Below are 26070 nucleotides of genomic sequence, written 5' to 3' on the forward strand. Positions count from 1 at the left end.
GGATGTGGGTTTTTCAGCACTAAAATGTACATGGCTCTCTTATAATCAGGTTTCTTGGAATGTTGAACCCTGGACAGAAATATATTTTCTAAGTCAAGCTGTTTTTCCTTCCTTCAATCTTCTCAAGTCAGATTATTTCCTTTGTAAGAATTTACTTAAGATCAGATATAATAATTAGCCAACTGACTTAAATATCCTTATTTTATATACATCCCAACCTACATAAACACATAGCCTGAGTTGCAGTATCCAACAATTTACCATGGGAGAAAGGTTGACCCTTTAAAACCTGAGGCATACCATGTACTATCTCAGTGTCTATAATGTCATATTTTACCAAATGTCATTTGCAAAAACCTGCATTCTTAATTTTTGTATTACTATATATCAGTGTTTCTATTGGACCAATTTTTCTAATTCTAACAAATTTGAAACTGAGATTTATTGTGCACTTAATGTTAAACTGACAACTTTTATGTTTTTCTTTCCTGGCTAGCACATAAAATACTGTAATATTATTCCTTACAAGTGGTGTCATTTAAACATGGATAGTATTTAGTAATCAAAACCCCCTTACAAGTGACAAAAAACAACAAAGTATTAACTGGATAAGGGGATGTATTGCCAACATACTAAAAACCATGTGGGAAACACTTGTTTCCAAAGACTCGAATTATACCACTGGGAATCTTTCAAAATTCAGTTCTCAGCTCTACTTTCATTGGTTGGTTTCACTGACAGTCAATTTTTTTTTAATTTGTAGTACAGATGTCCATCTTCTTCTGTCTTTATTACCTAACCTAAAAGATATGAATCTCTTTGGCTTGCTTTAGGTCATGGACCCCTCATTGTGTCCCTTCTCTGCATACATACAATTAGATGAAATATATTGGATGGCCAGATCTGATATATGGTTCCCATCTATGTTGCTGGACGATGATATATATCTCATTCAAATCCTTGGGCTGAAATCAGGAGGGATCTACCAAAAGTAAATAGGAAGGATAGACAATTGTCTAGTATTGACTACACTATTTTTTTTCTCAAAAATAAAAAGAAAATTACATTAACAGCACAAGTTTAAAAAAAAAATAACACCCAACTCCTTTTAGTGTATGAAAGTAATTAGGACAGTGATTACATTATGTCTTGTAATTACTGAAAAATTGAAATGAAAAGCAATTGATTCAATTGATAAAAGCATGTTTGGCTAAGAAATACAAATGGCTACATAAATGCACGTTACATTAGGACAGGAACAACAAAATTGACATCATAAATTTTCTTTCACAAAAGTATATTTCTTTGTGGATTAAAGTCAGTTACATTTTTTAAATACGCACCCATTCCGTCTACCACATCACTCACTCAAATCTGGGGGTATCTTGTTACAAAGACTTAATGTTGCTTTCACAACATTAAACAGGAACAGCTCCTTCCCTCCACCCCCCCCCCATTTTTGGTATTGACTACGTGCCCTAACCAACTGAGATTAACTGACTAGCTTTATTAAAAATAGGTTAGCATTCACTAATGTCAGGAAAGAGTTTAAAGTAAGATAAATATACTCTTAAGCATAAAACAGTTAATTCTACATGGGAAAATGTTTGACAAAGTGCAGCATAGTATTTAAGCATTTTAAACAGTGTAAAAATACAGATTAGGAAATTGCTTTTGAAGTGTCTTATAATGGTCGAATTAGTTCAGGAAGAGCACTCTGCTATTAGCTGCAGTGGTTTTTGACCTCAATAGTCTGTTCTTTTAATAAAGAACCATGTAGGTCAATGTTAAAATGAATTTAAGGCATAGGGTTTCACAAATATATAACTTATGCTAGTGGTTTTCAACCCTGTTGCACATTTGAATCTCCTGGGCTCAAGCCCAACACAGGGAGATTTCTATTCAAGTAGTCTGGGGTATTTAAAGCTTCTCTGGTAATTCTAACACTCAGACAGAGTTAAATACACTGATTTTGGTGAACATGCTTAAGAAATTCACGTTTGCTAACAACAATGCATCATCTTAAGATTAGAGAGGGTAGAACTTCTGAGTAAATGAGCAATGTGTTTATTACCCATGTGCAAACTTATTTTATATGACTTTCATTAAAACACACAAGAAGATTTTCTGGTAATACATTGCTGAATGGTTATATCATTATTTTCATAATCAAATTATTTTTAGTTGGAAATACCACTTTCTTTCCAAAGGAAAAGGAACTTGAATTCAAAGAGTTCAATAAATCAGTCCCCTTTAAATTTACTGAGAACTGGTTAGCTATGGTTTATAGACATTAATTTAAAAATCAGAGATACAGTGGGAATCTGAAATTAATTGCTTTGCTTTGGGGATCACTGAGAAAAAAAGTTCTAATACATTCAGTACTTAGAAAAGACTAAGAGAGAAGTAACATGTGAGATTAATGAAATATACATAAAGGTGAACACAAAGATTATTTGAAATAAAAAGAGAGACTTATCTATATAGATACAAAATGTACCAGATAATAACAGGAGAAAATTGTGAGCAATGTTAGCCAGTATATCTTAAAATGTAGACAAACTGGAGAAATTCTTAGTAAAATGTAGATCATTCAACTTATTAAAATAAGTCAAAATTTGAATAGTCTTAAACTATTGTAAGAATTAAATTCATAATTATAAATATATTCCCAGACACCAAAGCCAGTTAAGCAAAACAAAAACAATAAATCCCCACTAGTCTCAGTTCATTTAAAAGGCAGACAAAAGAAAATGTTCATGAAAATGGAAAATATACAGGCCAATCTCACTTATGAGCTTGGATGCAAAAATTAAAAACATTAAGATATAGAATCACCAATGTATAAAAATAGGTATATATAATGGTGAAGGTGGGTTTACACAAGAAATGCTACTATAATTTAAGATTAGATAATCTATATAGGTTATTCATTACGTTAGGACACTAACAACGAAAAATATTATAGTAATAGATTCAACAATAAAGAAAGCATTCAATAAGATCATCCGTATATGTTTTAAAAAACACTGCTATGGCACTCTAAGTTCATCTCCAAAACCTGAAGAGATGACTTCAACAAAAATGTATATGAAAATAATGTAACTATTACTACTTCTTTTGAAATGGTATTGGAGGTCATGGTCAGAAAAATAAGACAAATAATAAAAACACAAAATATCAAGCTTTTTTTTTAAGGAAAACTTATCTACATTAAATTTCAAAATAATTTATATAAATTACTAGACTTATTTGAGACTATATTGACATTGCTGAGTAAAATGCCAAAACCCAAGAACAACTGTTTTTATACACACTGATAAAAACGAGTAATTTTAATTCAGGAAAAGATGGCAGTTGCTAGAGCAATAAGAAATAATATAAAGACCCAGTAGTAAACACAAATGTGCTTTACTTTCACGGAGAAAATTATAAAACTCTACAGTAAGAGGTTAAGACGGACATTAATGGAGAGATATACCACACTCGTGGATAAAATATCAGTATCATGAAGATGTCAATTCTCATACTCAATGCCTAACTAAACAAAATCCCGTGTGTGTGTGTGTGTGTGTGTGTGTGTGTCTGTGTGCACAAAGTCATAAGTCATCAAGAAGCTCCTGATGAAAAAATCCAGTGGTTTAATATGAATTATAGTATTATAAATTATTATAGAGTTATTTTAAGGCAGCAGGAGACCATATTAGATAACTAAGTATTAAGCAATGAAATAATAATAAATATCTTTTTAAAAATTTATGCATATGCATAAATTTGGCATATAAGAGATGCATCATTGAAGATTACTGGACTGATGAGCTAATAAATTACGTTTTCTGGAACAACTGGTTATCTTTATGGAAGGAAAATGGATCCTTACTTAGCACTCATGTAAAAATAATTTCATGGTGATAAAAGATGTTAAAAATAAAAACCTGAAATCCTTAGAATAAAAAAGCATAATGTATTTTCATGTTATCAAAGAAGTGTTTTCAAAACAAGGTAAAAAATTCTTTCCCTAACCCTATCTCGAGCCCTAATCCTAGATGTGAGGGAGAAAAATAAAAAAAAGGTAGAAGTGGTATACATATAGAATGGAATATTATTCAGCCATTAAAAGAATGAAATCTTGCCATTTGCAACAACATGGATGGAGCTAGAGCGTATTATGCTAAGTGAAATAAGCCAGTTGGATAAACACATATACATATGATTTCATTCATCTGTGGAATTTAAGAAGTAATACTAATGGGTAAAGGGATTAAAATATGTTGAGCACCGGGTGTTGTATGGAAGTGTTAAATCATACATTGTAAAAATGAAACTAATGCTACACTGTATGATAACTGGAATAAAAGTAAAACCTTAAAAACAATTCTGCAAACCATAAGAGAAGGAGATGATGAGTTCAACTCTATTGAAATAAAAAAAAAAAAAAAAACAACTCCAATGAATCAAAAGACATTGTAAAAAGGACAAAAAGACAAGCTATACACTGGATATAATATTGGCCACACATTTAACCAAGAAATGATAAGCATAGAGATCTATCATAATTCAAATTAAAGAAGAAAAAAAGCCAACAACAATTTAAAAAAAAATCCTCCACCAAGAGAGACAATGAATCCAATTCTAAAATGGAATTTATAAGAAGTTCATAGAATAGGAAGTACAAATATCTTATAAAATTAGAAAAATACGTACAACTACCATTTAAATTATGGAAAAGCAAATTAAATTCACAATGAGACAATATTTTACACTCACTACATTGGCAAAATTTTTGAAAAATCAGACAATTCCAGGTGTTTTGAAAAATTGGAACAATGGGAGCTCATTTAAGTGTTGGTAAAACTGGGAATTGGTGTAAGCATTTTAGAAAAATATGCAGGATTATCTGATAAGCTTGAAGATTTACAATATATGACCCAGTAATTCTTTTCCTTCACGTATAGTCTATACCAGTGTTTTTGCAACTGATGTGCATCAGATTCACCCACACAGATTGCTTAGACTGCTGGGCCCCACTGCCACCCAGAATTTCTAATTTTGCAGGTATGTAGTGGGGATGAAGAATTTGCATATCTAACAAGTTCCAAGATGATGTTGCTGGTTAGGCATGATAACACATTTTGAGAACCAAGACTATAAAATACATTTGTATTTGTACAAATAGAGTCATACACAAAACTGGAAACACATTTCCACCAGAAGAGTGGGTATAGAAAATACACCAGAATACAGTACTGTAGTGATTGTGTTAGATGAATGGATGAATCTCTGAGCTAAAACAGCAAGTAGCAGAGAAGTATATATAATATATGTACAGGGGCACCTGGGTGGCTCAGTCAGTTAAGCTCCAACTTCATCTCAGGTCATGATCTCACAGTTCGTGGGTTTGAGCACCCACCCGCCCCGATCCCCCCCCCCCCCCCCCCGCCCCATCAGGCTCTGTGCTGACAGCTCAGAGCCTGAGTTCTGCTTCAGATTCTGTCTCCCTCTCTCTCTCTGCCCCTCCCCCACTCATGCTCTGTGTGTGTGTCTCTCTCTCTCAAAAATAAACATTAAAAAAGTACAATATATGTATAAAACATATACACAAAAATGAATTTGTATAGATATCAAAGCATGCAAAACACATACAGACCTGTTGGTAAAACTATACATAAAACCAAGGGGAAGTTACATATTAAATTAAGAATAGTGATTATCTCTCCTGGGGAATGGGGGATATAAATGAAACTGAGCATACAGTAGTTTAAATGTATGTTTTAGGTTGGATAGTATGGAAATGAGCTATTCCTTTTTTTTTTTTTTTTTGTAATTCTTTTCAATTCACTTACATTTTGAACTCCAATGTACTAAGTATTCATTAATAAGAAAAAACAATCCCTAATTGCTATTAACCTTAATTCAGGCTGCTAATCTCTACTTTCATTGTCTTTCATAACTGTTTTTTTTTTCTTTTAAGACTGTCTACTTAGTGAAATTTCCTAAAACAATTTCTAGAGAGAGAGGTTTTTTTCTTATCTCATAAACCTCCAAAGAGTCTGAGCTTTTCAGTCTTTAGGTCTACATTTCTTTGTGGAATGGTCACAAATTCTTACTGCCAGCTAGACAGGCCATTTCTCTGTGACCTGCCTTGAAAACTACTCTTTCAACCAGATACTTCCAATATCCTGCTTCCTCAGCCATGAATAATTTTATAGAAATCCAAAGCCTTAATATTTTGAACTGGGATTCAAAGTTATCTAGTCTAACCATATACTTTTTGTGTGGATTTGTCTTGTAGTGACATCAGAAGATGTCATTATTGAATCATATTGAATCTCATATTGAATCATATTATTGTAGAAAATTCAATAATTAATAAAAACCATTTAAAAATATATGTAATTTCAAAACCAAAAGTAAAAGTACACTATTTGGAGGAAAAAAACGTCCTTCATTATGGATCCCAGACTTCTATAACCTAAATACAACTTCTGGATAAAACTTTGGAAGTACACAGAGTAAGTCTGAACTAAAAATTATGTCAAAGTCTTTCAAGTATTTAAAATAGTTTTCACTTTCCTGTTAAGTATCCTTCCCTCTAATCTAGGTATGGCCACATCCTTTTTTGTGTTAATTATTTCATCTTTGGACATACTCAAATTTATCAATACATCTCTCAACTTATGAAAGTCCCACCTATCATTATTATAAAATGAAATCTTAATTAACATATCCAATAATTTTAATTCATTTTAGTGAAAATATAACATTGTTAATGTGTGTTCAGGTTACCTGAAGTTCATGTCCATTAGTCTTTTAATAAAGCTTCCCAATAATTCTCTTTGTTTACTTCTAAGCTTGATTCACAATGTATCTAAAAGCTTTTTTTTTAACATTGAGATTTAAATTAACTTTTATTTCATCAGGTTTCTTTTATTAATCTACTATGTTAAGATACTTTTGAGATATTAGATACAATATATATCATTTCCCCCCAAGCTTTCTATAACCCACACATATTAATAACTTATTTTCTAAATCCTCATCCAAAATGCTGAAAAAAGAATTTGAATTAGGATCAAGAATAAAACCTTAAACTCTTTCTTTCACATCAATATTGACCCCTTAATGAACATTTTTCTGATAAATTTATTTAAGAGATTACCATGAGTAAAATAGTTAAGTACAAATTTCATCATGTTATTCAGTAATTTGAAAGATTTTAAGCGCAGTGCATCTCTAAAGCCTTTTCACTTATCAATCTAGACATCCTATCAAAAATGTAAAAGAAGATAGTTTGATATGTCCACTTTTCATTTCAGAGAACATTTAATGACGTCTCTTAAATATTTATTTTTTAATGTCCACAAAACACTTGTAAGCCAATCTGTATAAGACCAGTAGCAACTTCATGTGTTTTTGGTGTCCAGAATCCCTCTCTTTCTATGGGATGGTTATTTGATTTCTGTATTAATTGAGTTGATACCTCTTTCATCATTTTTCTGGTAACAGAATCTTATTTTTTTTTCACAATGGAATCCATAGTATGTGTTTTGGGAGGAATTTTCCAAGTCTCCCTTGTGACTAGCTAGTCTAACTAGCTCTTAGAATAGGCACACCACAAAAGCTGGGTCAATGCTAGGACTTTAAAAAATGAAACCATTCTGTTTCTTTTGAGGTTCCTGAGATAACAGCATGCATCTTTATTGGGGTGACTAATTTGAGAGTGATGGAGGTTATCTTTTTCAGGAGGTGGAACTGTACTGTAGAAAGAAGATTATATTCAGAGATAAGCAGAACTGAGAGATACGGAAAGAGGTCTCTGATAACATTGCTTGTGTCCCAGAATCTCTCAAATCAGCTGCATACTAATGTTTCCTTGTGATATGAAGCAACCAATTCTGAAAGTCTGAGTATGATATTATGTGCTTGAATTTATCCAAAACTTTTGGGTGCCTATAGCAACAGGTGGAGGGAGTCCTTATAAATAATAATATCACTGCTTTGGAAAATCAAGGGATTTGGCTATTCCTTTGCTTTATAGGCAAGTCTTCTGATTTCTAAATACCTCTTGTGTTTCTACGCTGGCTCAAAGGAGAAAGTGAAGAGTTGAGTAATGCCCTTACATAAGTCAACATTTTACTCATTTTGCATTTATTACTGTGCAATTCTCTCCTGCTTTCTGCTTTCCTATGCATTCACAAGAATTTGCGTATGAATTTTAGGCATATGTGCCAATAGTTTACTTTGAATTTCCTAATTTTTAGGGAAATTTATCTAAAGTAGTTTTTAAAATACTATTTGCATTTTTAAAATAAACTATAGTAATATTCATATAAAAACAATTACACACCAGCATATTTTTCTCTCCTACTATATAACAGCATTCAAATAAAATTGGCTTATTAGTTGTCACATGATCTGTAACCTGAAAACATACTTTAAGTCTGATTATTATTATAAACGTAGTTTCATAAAGCCTGTCAAACATTTGAAAGAACTGGTTTGAATAGGGCAGAACTTGCCTTCTTATTATTCTTTTATGTTTTTAACTTGTATTCATGGAAAATTAATTTCTAAACTTTCACATTTGCTCTGCTAAATATTTAATATTATCAATTACAAGGATTTGGTTTTTATATATGGTCCTTTGATGTGTCTTTCTCCTATAAACACTGAGAAAACTCACTGCAATTTGAAAGGCATAAGGTCTCCCTTTAGACTTTCTTCGATTAAGGCTGTTTTCTAAAGTATCCAAGACCTTTATTTAAAAAAAAAAATGGACTTCTAGGCATTCTAAGTGAGAAAACCATTTGGAAAATGAACCAATGAACTATTGCAATTTAGAGGGTGTCATCAGTCTGTGACAGTGACACCGGGAGAGGTACAAAGTTCCCACATCCATCTCAATGGACTAATTATGGTCACTTAAGTGTCAGTGTTGTTAACTTGTTTCGCTGCAATGAAAAGAGCTCACTACTGTGCTTTTCTAGGGCAGTTGAACACCCACCCTAGCAGGAGATGGCATTCATTTGAAATAATGTGCAATAGGGAGAGCTTTTACGAACTAGATGTGCAGAAACTTGAATATTATTTTGATTAATTGGTTAATTGAGGTGCTGCTACTACTGTCCTTAAAATTAGAATAAAAGTAATGGTGGCCGTGTTGTCAGCTAAAAAGTGGCAGGACTCCAGCCGTGAAGTTTATAGGATTTTGTATTTTTTCTATAAAGTATCATCCACCGGCAGGGAAGACAGTTTACCTTAATAAGGTAATAAATATTTTTGCACATCTCTGTGTCTTACAGTACTACCTGATGTGAAAACCCAAAGAAGATCCAAATAAAGTAACAAGCAATGATGAATCCTTACTCCCTTTCAAAGGATATTTGCAAGTTTCATGTTTTAAATTGTGTTCATTACCATCTTCTCTAGGCTGATGTTAAGCCTTGGAGTACACACACTAAAGTGCCACCAGTAATTAGGGCAAAGAGACATTCTGAAACTAGCAGAAAATACTGAACTGCTCTTAATCAGTTGAACATTTCTATCTCAGTGCAAATACATCAAGGACCATCATCATCTGGGATATATGTCCTAATATGTTACATGTTGTAATTAAAACATGTCTCTTTACAAAATATGTATATTGTATACTATAACATATCACATTTATGGGATATGTTGTGATTAAACATATACTATATGTTGTCATTAAAAGAGAACACGACAACTTTAATTTGTTGATATGATGTGATTATTTTTAAACTTAAAAAGAAAAAGAAAGAAAGCTTTGTCACAAAACAAATTTCATTTTGATTTCAGGTTGACACGTTCCACCTACCAAAACCTTAAAATCAAACTATATGTTTACATTACCATAGAACAAAGCAAAACACTGTATATATCATATTTGGAAATGTGCATCCTATGTGCGAACCTCCCACTATAATTTTGTGCAAAATAGGATTACTTCTTTCAAAAGCATACTCAGTAAGGTGTTATGCTCTAATATCCTGTTAAACAAAACACTTTATTCCCAATAATTATTTTTAAGGCAATTTTAATTAAATAAAGGAGAAGTCTGGGACCATAAAACAATCTTTGCTTTGTTACTCTAAATTACTGCCTCTGAGTTTCTAATTTAAAAATAGATTAGAAATATATGAATTCAATAGACTGCCTTTTTAATCATTCATCATTCATGAGTATAATGAAACAAATGTCTGTAATTATAATCAGTTAGGCCTTTAAAATCCTAAATCTTGACATCAAAAGAACAACACTTCAAGGAGAGTCTTTTATACAAAAAAAGTTTCTTTTTGGCTACTTATTCTAGGCATGTTAAGGCTACTGGATTAGTTTTCTTTTCCAAATTTCAATACAGAGAATAGGCAGGAGATTGATGGCTTTTAGAGCTACACTCAGCAATTAATACAACTACTGTCAAAAAATCAATTGATCATAAGTCTGTGAATAAAATCTAAGAAATGTACTCATAGTAATATGGTAAATCTAAAAATTATGTGGAGACATATTCATATATAATATGCACTGTTTAGATACATATGCATATATAATGCCATTCTAAAGTTAAGCAGTAGAATGATAAACACAAAATCCAGAATAGAGGAGAAATAAAGTTATTGGACAGGAGTAAATAAGGAGTTTCAATGGCTTTGGCAATGAATTATTTCTTAACTGGGGTAGTAAGTTCACTGATAGTGACATCTTATTTTATTTTTATATGTGTCAAATACTTTATATCAGAATGTAATTATAAAATAACTTGATTGGTGGGCTTAATTACTGTCAAATATTATACTTTTAAAAATCTTATAATTTCAAAGGCTAAAAGCAATTACATTTTATTTTTCTCACACCTGTGTCTGCTAATTCTAGACTATTCTCAATGTAGTTGGTAGAATCACAAAAGAACAGGTCAAAGCAAGCAAGTTCAGTTCAAGTCTGCTTATTTCACATCTACTCACACTCCTTTGACTAAAGACAATTTCTATGTTAAACTGAAGTCGGTGTGACTGTGTTATAAATCTTGCCTATTGTAGAGGCAGGCACTGCAAAACCACTTGACAAAGGACATGGATGTGTAATTTAATTATAGGGAGGGGGTGAAGGATTGGTAAAGATAATCCATCTGCTACACTATAAAAGAAAAGCCTGGTGAGTTAAAAGACAAAGACTAGAAGTTATCAGGAAAGTTCCAGAAGTTATCAGGAAAGAACAAAAAGGGTGGCAGCATTAAGAGAAGAGTTCTGAAACAAGATTCAGATGATTCCATTATAACTTTAACTAACAGGGACATATGTCAGAATAATAAAAATAAAGTCAATAATTTAAAAACTGTAAGTTTTGCATATATAAATATATATGTGTATATATATATATATACATATATATGTGTATATATATATATATATATATATATATATATATACACATCAGCTTTCATATATATATATCAGTTTTATAATTTAGGGGAAGTAATATAAGAAAAAGCATATAAACAATAACATACATAACAAATAACATATATTTCCTGTTTGTAATTAATTATATATTTGTTCAGGTTGCTTATGTCTTCATGATTAAATCACTGTGGATTTTCTGTTTCTAGTAATTTATACATTTCTTCTAGATGATTCAATTTGTTGGTATATAATTGCTCATAGTAGTCTCTTAGGATTCTTTTTATTTCTGGGACACAGATATAATCTCTCCCCTCACTTGTTCTGAGTCTTGTCTCCTTTTTCTTAGGCTACCTAAGGGTTTGTCTATTTTGTTTATCTTGTCAATAAACCAAGTCCTAGTTTTGTTGATGTTTTCTGTTACCTATTTCATTTATTTCTGCTCTAATTTTAACACTGCCTTCCTTCTTCAATACTTGTACTTCTACTTTGGGCTTATGTTGTTCTAGTTCCTTGAGGTATAAAGGTTGCTGATATGAGATCTTTCTTATAGGTGCTTCCTACCATAAACTTTTCTCTTAGTCCTATTTTTTCTGTATCTCATATGTTTTGGCATATTGTGTTTTCATTTTTATTTGCCTCAAGATACTTTCTAATTTCTTTTCTGAGTTTCTCTTTGACCCTATCATTGTTCAAGAGTGTGTTGTTTAATTTCCACATATTTGCAAATTTTTCACTTTTCCTTATCCATTGAATTCTAGTTTCACTCTATTTTGGTTGAAAAAGATACTTGATATGATTTCAATCTTTTTTAAATTTATTAAGACTTGTCTTGTGGCCTACCTTGTGATCTATTTTGGAGAATGTTTCTTGTAATTAACACTCTTAGTGTAAGCAAACACAAGAATATCTAAATGCAGGTCTGCTATATGTCAATTATAGTAGCTAGACAATAATCACCTGATTAAAACTAAAGATTGAGATAGAAAGAACTAGTGAAGAGATGGACAGAAATTAATGAAATTTAAAACAATTTCAAAATATGGGAAATAACATAATAAGTCAGAATACACTAGAAAGGGAGATCAATATAATTACGAAAAATAGTACAATTGGCTAACGCACAAGACAAGCACTTTTGAAACACTGTTGTCTTCAGAACACTAAATAGGAATAATATGGTAAATCAAAGATAAGATTCAGGCTTGTTTTTTTGTTTTTTTTCATTCACAGCCTCAACTGGAAATAGTATGCTTTATACTTTGATTTTAGTTTTGCCACTTATTAGGTTATTAACTACAGCAACAAGTTAGCTAATTAATCTCTCTGTGGCCTAATTTCTCATCTGCAAAATGGTATACATGTGTGTGTACATGCACATTTAAGAAAGAGAGTGAGATAGTGACGGGGATGGGGGTAGGGAGAGAGTGAGAAAGATAATGGGGTTTGGTTTAATACCCCAAAGCATTTACAACTAAGCAAACATAGGTGCATAACAAATGTTGGCTCTTAGTTGCTTAATCCAGTGGAAGAAATATCAATCCTCTAACCAGATGAATGTGTTTGAGCCTCACATCACCTAGGTGTAAGGTGTTGGCTTTGGCAAGCCTGTGAGACTTCTTTCATAATCCATAAAAGAGTAATGTCATTACCTACACTAGAGTTGTTTTAATGAGATAATGTGTGTGGGAGTGCTTAAAAAGAAATTATAATTCATAATCAAATTTATTCATCTTTAATCCTTCTTTAAGAATTATTTCTGACCTTTGTATGAAAATGAAATAAAACAGTTCTTGTAATGAGTCTTCATTTTTTGGAGGGGATATGAACATTGACATTATAAAAACTAATACTAGACAAGAAAAATAAATTAGTCAGGTAGATAAATTCTTTTGTATGATTTGTTACATTACAATTCACCATGTCATTTCCTTCTACTTAGAAAAATTACTTCAAAATAAAAATATGACATTAGAACAAAAACTGAATTATTAAAAAGAATAAAACAAGATTAATGCATAGTGCCATTGGTGACACAATTTGCTGAAACGTTAACTGTAATAATATCAAATGGATTGATTTGTAGTCCATAATCCAGTTATATAAGTAACAATCCATGTCTTTGGAAATCGAGTTTTGTTTGCAAATAAAATAAGACTTAGGAAATAAAAATTTGATGATGTTGTACAAATTAGGTTAAACGTTTCATATACTTTAAAAAATATAAAAGGATTAGAAAAACAATTTGTTTATATGGCACAACTTCAGAATACAAGACATACAATGCTCTGGAGACTAGGGATTGGATTTATTCAATATTAAAAATGTCACTAAAGAAATCTTAACCAGAGATTTCAGCTTTTTAAGAAGTGAAATAAAAATAAGACATTTGATCTTGTTGCATAGGAACATATTTTAGTTTTACATGGAAATTGAATATATAAGTTTAGAAGTGGTGAATTTTTTAGGGAGGTACAAAGGCACACCAACATTGCAACTCTCCATTATTCTCTGGGGAACTCCATTTACTTTTGAACCGTCTCCACAAATTCAACTGTGGATGTCTTCAAATAATATGAAATATTCCGGGTATATTAAGTAGAAATCAGAATAAAAACTGTTTTTCTTTTATTGTACTGTATATTTTAATGATTTTGAAAGTGTGACTGGAGTTTTCACTTATATTACTAGACAAGGTAAGTCTATAATACCTTAAGACTTAAGATAAAATATAAGTATTTTATATTCCAAGTTCTGCACATTTAGTAAAACTTATTATACTAACCATATTGACTCAGTTTAAATGATGAAATCTGTGATAGAATGCACCCTGCTTGTTTATATCTAGGTTAGAGTTTATCACCTTGTAACCTGAAATTTATTTTAACCTGAAAACTAATAGCAAAAACACTGTGATCGATTTATCTTACTCCTGATGAATGATGGCTACGTTGTTCTTGAGTCATAGAAACAAGTCAGCTGATTATTCAAAGGCACAAAAGAATTTAAGGATAATTCAGTTCATTGTTCTATTAGAAATAGATTATTATGATAATTTTGTATAGTCTCTTAAATATCATTTCAAAGGACTTAAAAATAAAATATCTGTATTTATGAAAAGAAACTGAAGCACAAATTTACAAAAAAAACCCCCAAAAACCCATTTCCCCGGTAAATGAGCCATAGCTTTGCTTTCAAGGTCAGTGATTATTCTATCTCATTATGATTTTGTTTGGGTCAAGCAGTGTAGGTCTCCTTTATAGGTTATCCTCTCCATTCTTCACTTAAAAAAAAAATCAACACCAACCACACAAACCAAACAAACCAAATCCCCTAGTAATTCTTATTTGATCAAATAAGAATTGATCAAATCCATTATTTGGATCTCATGTATATAGTTTCTGGTAGTTGTTGCATTTATAAATATGTATAAACATGTCTGATTTGTGTTTTTTATATCTACTCATAAACCAGCAGTCTTTCAATTCACATTATTTAAATAATTTTCTTTATTCAGCTTTATACTGTCGGCCCTGGTCATAGTCTCTGCTTAGACAATTGGTTGCCCTAAAGAGAAAGTAAAAGTATGATCTGGAAGAGACATTTTGTGAAGTCATTATTAGCTATTAATTATTGTGTAGAAACTAACTTCTTAGATTACCCATCAAGCCAGAATTGGATACTGAATAATGTTCAGAGCCAAGTAGAACTGAATTTGTAGCCCAAATATGGCAAATGCCAGCTCTGTGGTTTGGCTGTTTGTCTTAATTCAAACGTCTATAATAGGGGAGAAAATTGTACCTATCTTTCAGGATTATTTTAAAGATTGGTAATAAAATATGTAAACTGATATGTTTGATGCTCAGTAAATGGCAACTCTAATTAAATGTTGAGTTAGAATTTCCTTGTTTCCGGGAGTCCAAGAGAGATCCTAGATATATTTAGGGAAAAGGTAATACAATGAGCCTAGGTGAAAACAAGATGGAGGGAGGGACTTCTAAAAGTCTTCTTTCCAAGGAGGATACTGAGTGAGACAGGCAGGAGACAAACACAGCCACGTGCAAATGCACACACACACACACACACACACACACACAGTATAAAGTGTTATCATAGGTCCAGAATGAAGATGCCCAAGTCATTTGTGTGAAATTTCCTTTGCACATGACCGTCTGAGTACCTGCCAAACTTCACAAAATCAAAGATTTTACCAATCTCAACTGTGGATTCCAAAGTCTGTCTAACCACAAAGCAAAATACATACATACATACATACATACAAACAGAAACAAACAAACAAACAAAAAACAAATAAGCAAACACAAAGTAGAAGCAATAACAAGCTGATGAAAATAAAAGTGCTTATAGCTAGTGACCTTGTTGCTGAATGAGTTATGTAGCAAAACACTGAGTTTCAAGAAGATTTAAAGGAAGTGTTTCTTTTTTATGTTTATTCTAGTAGGCACATGTTTTTATATTGCACAACCTTAACATTCAATTTCATTACTATATTACAAATTTGCTCCTATAAAGTTATCATATAAAAACTGCACAGTTTAGCCAAGTAATACAGAATGACTATTCAAGTTGAGATAAGAACACTTCATAGGTAGCTTCATAAATGACCTTTAATTATTTGGGAATCTATAACCAAACTTTTTTTCCCCCCACTACGTAGAGTCATTACCTTACCTCACACTAAAAATGCAGAAAATAGATTACTAAACTGTTCATAATATATCTCAATAATTTTGTTTAAAATATGCTTTTCTACTAAAATTTAATGTAGTCTATTAGAGATAATTTTAAAAGTATTTTTAAGTTCACTTATTTATTTTAAGAGAGAGAGACAGACCGCATAAGTGGGGGGAGGTACAGAGAGGGGGTGGGCAGAGAGTCCCCTAACAAGTTCCACACTGTCAGCGGGGAGCCCAATGCTGGGCTCAAACCTATGAATCATGAGATCATGACCTGAGCCAAAATCAAGTCTGACGTTTAACCGACGGAGCCACCCAGGCACCCCATTAGTGATAATTTTTAGATGTGTGATAGTTAATATGCACAGTGAGCCACTATGGAATTATTAATTTTCTTTAGAAATATGAATATTAAAAACAAATTTAACATATATATGCATTAATTTATATGAATATATACATATTCAGCATACACTTGAAATTAATAACCTAAGAATTTGGGTCATCAAGACAAGTTTGGAATAAGAAAATATGCCCCTGGTCAGTAACAAGAGATTTTCTTGAATTTATTCTGCACAGAATATTTAATAGTATGTTGTATGCTGATAGTACAGCAACATGCACTCATAAAATACCTAATGTGATAAGATACACGGGATAAGAAAAATGAGCACAGATTAATAGTTGCCAAGAATAGTCAAAATGTGGTTTTTATCTTTTACATTTTTATAACAATCAAAAATAATACTTGAAGTAAATTAAATAACAGCTTTTTATTAAGAACAAAACAAACAAAGGGGTGCCTGCGTGGTTCAGTCAGTTGAGAGTCAAGACCCTTGGTTTCGGCTCAGGTTGTGACTTCATTGTTTTTGAGTTCAAGCCCTGAATCAGGTTCCATGCTGAAAACACGGATCCTGCTTGGGATTCTCTCTCTCTCTCTGTCTCCCTCTCTCTCTCTCTCAAAATAAATAAATAAACTTAAAAAATACTTATTAAAAAAAGAGCAAAACAAACAAATGTCAAAATATGACCAAAAGAAAAGAGAAACAAAAATAAAAGAACAGATGATTATCAGTGTACTTTAAAATGGTGAATATGAATTTATACCCAGATTTTTAATCTTATAAATTCATGTTTTAAGAATTACACATTATGTGATACCTAGCTTTTACAATTATGAGAGATTTTTTTCACAATCAGCTCTATTATTATGCTTTTTAATTATAAAATATGGAACACTTTTTTTAAACACCTATTAGAATTTCCAGAAATATTTGATTATCCAGCAATAGAAATAGGAAAATAAATATATTAGTTGGATCAGTGCAAAGGAACCATAAGTTAATAAATCAAGAACTACATAAATATTTGACTATCTAAAACCTAGCCACTCCATATATACCATAGTTATTCTAAAGAAATATACTCTATGTGTATTTCAATCTCATTGGTGGTAAAATCAGTTATTTTATTATACTTCTTGTGCAAGTTTTTAACATTGTAGGAAGTCATATATACCATTTATCACAGCTCCCAGTAATATTAATTTCTCTAGAAATATTTTGATAATCATTTTTTATGGCTAATGTAAGCCCATTTGTAAGTTGGAAAAACACCTTCTTACCCATGCCTTGGATATAAAATATAGAGATTTTCAGGCAAAATAAATGCATGTATATAAAATCATGCAAAAGTTAAAGATAACTTTTACCTCAGTTAAAAATAAATAGAAGCATTCCCTTTTGAAGTCCCTTTATATTTTAAATTACTCGTTTATTTATACAATTATATAAGATATTGAATGGGTATAGATATAGGGAGTTGTGTAGAAATACTGTAAGTTAATGTTTATTAGCAATGGTTGATACTTGTTGAATACATAAAATATAGTTTTCATTGGGCTTGATCTTTGTATCTGTAATGTACAGAGGATTTTAGAGCAACTTCTCTCTATCTTGTGAACACAAAATGGAAATCTTAAATGATTTCAGCAAAACACCATTGAGAGATAAACTCAATGCAGCCATATTTTCATGTTCAAAAGTATGGAGAAGACATACTTCAAGTGTATCATGCTGCATCCAATGTTTACTACTAGCTTATTCCCATCAGCATGCAAACGCTTCCTAATTTTGACCATCTTAAATACATTAAATCCCATAAGCAAACCTGCTCTTGACCTCTCTCTCTTTTTTTCCTCTTATGGCTAAACTCCATGATAATCATATTTATTGTATTTGAGTCACATTGATTACAAGTTGCAGTTAGTGTATGTACTACTACAAAAGTAAAAATGCTAATTAAGCTATGATCAAAGCTTTCATATCACTTAGAATTTTTATTTTATGTATATTGAAAGAGCTTTTTAGTTTTTATTTATGTACCAGTCTGAAATTTTAAACAACTGTGACAAAGCTTATGAATAAGCAGGCAAAATAGTTGCCTAGGTAGTAATAAGTATAAAATGTTATTAATTTTTAAATATACCCTAAATTCAGAGATTTAAAACGTGAAATAATATGTATCTTAGAACTGATGAAATGTAGCAGGTGTCTATATTCTGAGTTTAGGCATTGTCTTCCCGATCTCTCTTAAACCTTCTCTAATTAGGCTTTCATCTATCTCTAATTGAAAATCTTGTTATTAACTTCACCAGTGATCTTGTGATAAAAATCCAATGGGAAATTTTTGGTTCTCTTTGTTCTTGTTCTATCAGCAGTATTTGACACATAAGATGCCTTCTTTTGGCTTTTGGCATTCACTTGATGTCTTCAACCTCTCTTATTGCTACTAATTTCTTTGCTAGTTCCTTTCTCTCCACCTTTAAATATTGGAGCACTCCGAGATCAGTTCCTGGACCTCTTCTCTCATCTGCACTCACTCTTCTGGGGATATAACACTGCTGTGGCTTTAAAGAACTAGCTCCAACTGACAATTCCTACGTTTTTACTTTTCATTCAGACCTCTCCTCCAGAATTCCAGGATATCCACGTATGCACTTGGCACATCCATCTACATGTCTTCATGACATTTCAAAGTTAACTTGATAACTTCTCTAAATTCAACTTCTCTTTATTTAGTCTCATGTCAGGAAATATCTCTCTCATCCTTCCAGTAGCAGAAACCATCAAAGCCTTCATTTCACACTTCACTTCTCTCTTCTATACTCTCCGCTTAATGTGTGAGAAATCCTTATTCGACCTACTTAAAAATAGAGTCATTGTCTGACCATTTCTCATCACCTCCACCACTACCACCCTCCTCAAGCTGTGATCTTTGGTCGCCTCAATTCTCATGCTAGCCACTAGCTGTTGTCCTTGTTGACATTCTTATCCCTTTAGAGTCTACTATTAACAAAATCCAGAATCATCTTTTGGAAATGAAGTCATAATCATGCTGTTCCTCATCTCAAAGCCCTCCAATGGCTTTCTACCCCACTCAGCATAAAACACTACAGGGGCCTCCAAGGCCTTTATAATCCTACCGTCACCACCATGCTATTCCTGCCTGTTTGTCTTCACCACTTTTCTTGATGTGCTTGTGTAGATTTCCTTGATCTGCTTTAAACACAGCATGTGAGCTCTGGCCTCAGGGCAGATGCATTTGGGGTTCTTTCCATCTGCAACATTTCTGCCCCAGGAATCTGTATGGCTGTGTTTTTTTTTTTTTTTTTATCTTCTTTAAGTATTTATTCAAAGCCCACCTACTCAGTGAAGACCTCTCGGACCAGGCAAACCACCACCAAGATGGACTCTTCTGATACTTCTAACCTGCCTTATTTTTCTCCATCAAATTTATCAGTGTCTCATGAACAAGGTATGCTATTTTATTTTACATGTATCTCTTCTCATTGGATTGGACAGATCTTTTTATTTCCCTAGCCCTTTATTTATTGTATCATCCCAGCACCAAAAGTAATGCTTACATACTGCAGAAGCTCCATAAACATTCTTCAATAAATGAATGAAATATTTTAGTTCAATGTTAGAAATCTTAAAAAAGATAGTCTTGTTATTTATGTTTTTTTAAATGTTTATTTATTTAGTTTGAGAGAGAAAGAGACAGCATGCACAGGGAGAGGAGGGGAAGAGAAAAAGACTAATTGGAACCGGCATTTGAAATCATAACCACCATGTTTGAGGTTCATCAATCAATAGTGATGATAATTATCACCCTATTTTCTTTACTTGAGTACATCAATATGGTATGCAGTATTAGCAAACCAGCAGATTAGGATAAAAATATTTCCCCTAACTAATTATTGGTAGATTGCTACTACCTGGCACGAAAGAATGCTAAATCATCCCAATAAATCAACACTCAATCTCATTGCTTCTGATACACTATGATTCAGATTATATTGAAAAGATACGCATTTGTTACTTCCTGTAGTGTGGTTTTAATACCATAAAGCATTCAAGTACCAAATGAAGTTAACTTTTAAGAGGTAATAATCAATTTAAAGTATATATTCAGAAGACAAAAGCAATTGGAATATCTCTGTTTCATATGTAATAAAACCAAAGTAATGAGAGTAAAACGGAAAATAAGTCCTATTCGTATTTACCAGCACCATCGCACATTATACTTTTTTTTTTTTTTCTGTTGGATTACTTAAGTGCCCACACTCTGAATTTTTGGTGTTTCTATAATTACATTTTAGATAATTTTTAACTGTTTCATCAAAAGTAATTTGAGAAACAAATGCCCAAAAATGTATTTGACTTTATGTTCCATGAAATTTTAATCACAAAAAAATGCTATGACAAGAATAATACATTATTTTTCTAAAACTTTAAATAAAAAAATGTTAAGATTGTGGAACTCCTTTGCTGAAGAGCATCGAGCTTCAGGCATACTTTTCCCTTGATCTCTACTAAGAATACAGTTAGATAGAAAGGCAAAGAAAGATACTTGAAAGTAATTGTCGATATAATTTTCCTTAAATGTCCCTTATCATCACATATTACTCTCTTAATAATAACAATAATTAATAATAATAACAATAATAATAATAATAATAAAACTAGAAAATTAGCTTCCAGGTATCTACTACGAACTAGATGCTGTATGGACATTTATCTCAAACACTCCAACAAATAATAGTGAAGTGGCCCTCAAAGGGTTATATTATATTGTATATAGAATATTTTGCCTTCAAGGGTCTACTATTATCCTCATTTTATAAGTGAAGAAACTGAGTCTCAGAATGAATGGCAAATTGCCTCATAATCTCCAGTTCCTTAATGTTTTCTGCATCCATGAACTTTGTCTTGTGGTAGTTTCTTTGAACAAAGTGGTGAAGTGTATATATATATATATATATATATATATATATATATATATAATTCTTCGTGGGTGACTTGTTTTGGAAAATAGAATGTGTGAAATTTTGAGTCTAGGCTTTATAAAGGACTGGTGTGTTTCCACTTCTTGCACCATTGCCATTGCAAAATAAAGTACACATCTTAGTTTGCCTGCTAGTTCACAATTAATAAGAAAAAAAAAATGTGTCAGAGCTGCCCCAGCTGATACACAGACCTGCAGTGGGAAAAAGAGATGCCTAGCTATTACAGCTTGAAACAGGGATTTTCAGCTGAAGTCAGTCTAAATCAGATGAACTCTAGCTGGCCTGAAAATACATGAATTAACAATAGATGACTGTAGTTTTAAGGCGTGGCATTTGGAGCAAATTTGTCAAGAAAGAATAGCAAACCAATACGGTTTGCTACCAAGGAGGTTAATATCTGCTCGAAGTTTCACAGCTATTATGTCGTGGAACCAGGTTCTAAACCTAAGATGATCTTAATATATTGTTTCAATTTTTTGAGCATTATGACTCTTCTCTTATGGCCAACACTTCCAACCATCAAGAGTTAGTAATGACAAACATGAATCTACTTTAGGACCATAATCCAAGCCAAATCAATGCTCAACAGGGTGATCATACGTTTATGTCTTCCTGACACAGATCCAGTTTTCTTCTCTTTTATCCTATCATAATTATTAATAGTGCCTCTTTGTACTCTGAAAAGTTCCATTTATTATATGTTTATCCTAGTGAACACTAATAAATCTAGTGACAAGTCACTGCATGTTGTCTTCATCCTGAGAGAGAAAGAGAAAGATCTGGTGGGAGAACAAAACTATGATTGATATCAAGGATGAACAAGAGGTGGACTAGAGCCAATGTGACCCTCAACATCATCTTTCTATCAACTGTGATGGGAAATTAAACTAAGGGAAGATGATCAGTTTTATACCTATCGATTTTGAGGTACCCAAGGGGTTGGGTTATTCATATAAGGATATTTTAATTGGGGATATTTTAATTTTCCTGTAGGTTTTAGTAGAAGGAGGACCCATCTGAGAATCTCGAGTGTGAAGTAAGATTGAATTTCAGCGTTAGATTAATAAACCATATCATTTGGACCCTTCAGTTAGTCTTTATAAATCTTCATATTCCTCCATAAAAGTGGGAAGACAATACTACACTATCCAACTCATATGACAATTAAATGAAACAGTGCTTATGGAAGTGTTATACAGTCGGTAATGTTAATTTTAGTTTTAAACACTATATTATTGGAGTGATAAGAGCCATTGAAGTTTACTATTACAATTTATAATAATATATTTAATTCTGGTTATAGTTTGTATCACATAACCCCTTCTACTAAGGGCTATTTTAAAACTGGACAGCTTTCTTTAAAAATTGGAAAGCATTAGAGAACAACCAAGATAATCAGGACCTGAGAGGTTATTATCCTTAAAAGGAACGGAATACACAGAGGTGAGTCCAACTCTCTCTACCATTTTTCCAATTGGACAAATCTCTGTTTCCCAACTTGAAATACAGAAGCCATGCAAAAAGTGAAAGCTTACAGATTTTAGCAGCCTCGCTGTGAATTCCTAAACTAGATGGTGGCCTGAGGCAAAGAAACAAAACAGAAAGTAACTGTTGAGGAGAATAAATGAACAAACAAAAACAAACAAAAAACTAAGCAGGCTCTTACAAAGATTCCCAAATTGAAGGAAAGAGAAATTGGAATTCAGGGATTATTTTAGAAAGAAGCTCTGGTAAAAGCATCAGGTTTTTTATTGTGACCCTTGACAGGTAATGATCTGGGAGTAACACCAAGCCAGACAAACAAACAACCTTCAGAAGACTTACAATTCTACCATTTTTGTCCCTTTGACCAAGTCAACCTGACCTGCTTTTTTTTTCCATTTATATATATATTGTGGTAAAATACACATAACATAAAATTTACCATCTTAGCCACTTTTCAGTGTGCAGTTCAGTAGTATTAAATGCATTCATACTGGTGGGCAGCTATCACCTCCATCCATCTCCATAACTCTTTTTATCTTATAAAACTGAAACTCTGCATCTATTTAACAATAACTCCCCACTCAACTTGATTTGCTTTGATTCACATTAAGGGACAAAAGAAGTTGAATCATGTCTGGCAGTAGATAATACTTTTCTCATCCTCTATAATATTGCATACAAATTATCAGCATTTAACTTACAAAATAAATAAGGCATACCACTTTGGAAAAATATTTAGCAATATTCACTAAATTTCATATGTGCAATCCTATGGACAATAAATATCCAACAAAATTGTTTACATATGTGAGCCAGAATACATGTTCATAGATATTCAGAGTGGAATCATTAAAGCAGCCTCAACCAAACTGTAAACAACCCAAAAAATCATTAACAAAAGAATGAGTAAATAATTCTTACACATTCATATAATGGAATACTACAATGCAATGAAAATGAATGAGCTTTTTCTATATGCAACATGGATGAAACTCACAGACCTAACTCTAAGCAGCAGAAGGTAGACACAAAAGAATAGTTACTGGGTGACTCCAGTCCCATACTGCTCAGAAACAGACAAGGGTGATCTATGATAATAGAATCCAGAGAGTGGAGCCACTGGGAGATAAAGAGGGAGTACGAGGGAGGCATCTGAAATTATGTTCATGTTCTATTTCTTGCCAGGGTAGTGGTCCACAAATATTTTTACTTGGCATGTTTATCAAGCTGTATGTTAAAGATTTATAATTTTTTCTTTGTATGTGTTATGCTTCAAAAAATTATAGAAATATGCATAGGACAGCATTTTCACTCACCCATTTGATCTACTAGATATTACTGCATAAAAACCATCTGATATTTGCACATTAGGTAAATGAAATGGAATGATGCATTTAAACACCTACAAGATGGACTTTATTGTAAAGGAGAATAAATGCTTCATAAATTCTTCATAGGAATTCAGGCATTTTTTTTGTTGTTTATTTTTAGCATTCCCCCCATTTTTCACCTTTTATTTATGACTGAACCATAACATATCATTAGTTCTCTGTTTCAAATAATTTGAAACATTCAGGGGCACCTAGCTGGCTTAGTTGGTTAAGCATCTGAATCTCGATTTCAGCCCAGGTCAGCGTCTCCCCATCCATGAGATAGATCCCTGCATCCTTCTCCGTGCTGGGTGTGGAGCCTGCTTAAGATTCCCGCCCCCCCCAATCTCTTTTTCTTTCCTTCTCGCACCCCTTTCGCCGCCGCCCCCCACATTTGAGCTCTCTCTCTCTCAAAAAAAATCCACACAGTGTTTACTCTGCGCTAGACGCCATTTTAAGCACTTTATCTATTATTTATTTATATTATTTGATTCAATCCTTATAGCAAATATTATGCATTAACATATATTTTAACAACATAATATATATGTGTGTATATATAGTAATAGTATGTATGTGTATATATATTATTGAATATATATGTATCCATATATATTACATATATTTATATCTATATTAATATATTTGTCTCTCTAGATAATTGTCAACAGCACAATTGTAAACATTTATAAAACCAATGATAATGAACTACACATTTAGTCCTCAGGTAAAAGGTGATCGTGATTTGCAAATATTCTTGCATTTCTTTTAGATTATCCTTTAGATCCTAATTTAAATGTTTACTTTTTGTAAAATCAGTTTATCTCTGTCAAATGACTCTTTAATATCGCTAACATTTATAGCAATTTAAATTATTTTTTATTATTTTTTTAATGTTGATTTATTTATTTATTTAAAAAAAAATTTTTTAAGTTTATTTATTTTTCACAGAGAGAGAGAGAGAGAGAGAGAGCGTGAACGGGGGAGGGTCAGAGAGAGGGAGACACAGAATCCAAAGCAGGCTCTAGGCTCTGGCCCTCAGCACAGAGCCCGACATGGGGCTCCAACTCACAGACTGCGAGATCATGACCTGAGCGAAAGTCGGATGCTCAACCAACTGAGCCACCCAGGTGCCCCAATGTTGATTTATTTTTAAAGGAGAGAGAGACAGAGCGTGAGTTGGGGAGGGGCAGAGAGAGAGAGGGAGACACAGGATTGGAAGCAGGCTCCAGGCTCTGAGCTGTCAGTACAGAGCCCCATGCGGGGCTCGAACGCACGGACCGTGAGATCATGACTTGAGCTGAAGTCGGACGCTTAACCGACTGAGCCACCCAGGCTCCCCACAATTTAAATTATTTTTATACTTTTATTTTATATACATATTTACTTATTTGTGTAATGTCTATCTCTTCCAAAAGGGCTGGGGCCTTAGTTGCCTTATTCAAGTCTGTATACCTAGAGTCGAGAATAGTTTTTTTGTTTTGGTTTGGTTTTGGTTTGGTTTTTGCATAAAGATGGTATTCAGAGTATTTATTGAATGAATTAATTGATTGGAAAAACATATAAAAAATAAACTTAGGTCAGCCTTTCTCCGCAAGACATAGGAATTCTAAACATAACAATAAGACTATGACAGATTAAATTTCTCAAAATAAAGCTTTATGAGTGCCTTCAAGAAATACATACTTTAGATAATAGAGTGTGTAAGGAGATTGTCTAAATATGGTGGCATGAGTTCAGCTACATAT

This window comes from Panthera leo, chromosome C1 (assembly GCF_018350215.1).
Source record: "Panthera leo isolate Ple1 chromosome C1, P.leo_Ple1_pat1.1, whole genome shotgun sequence".
NCBI lineage: Eukaryota > Metazoa > Chordata > Mammalia > Carnivora > Felidae > Panthera > Panthera leo.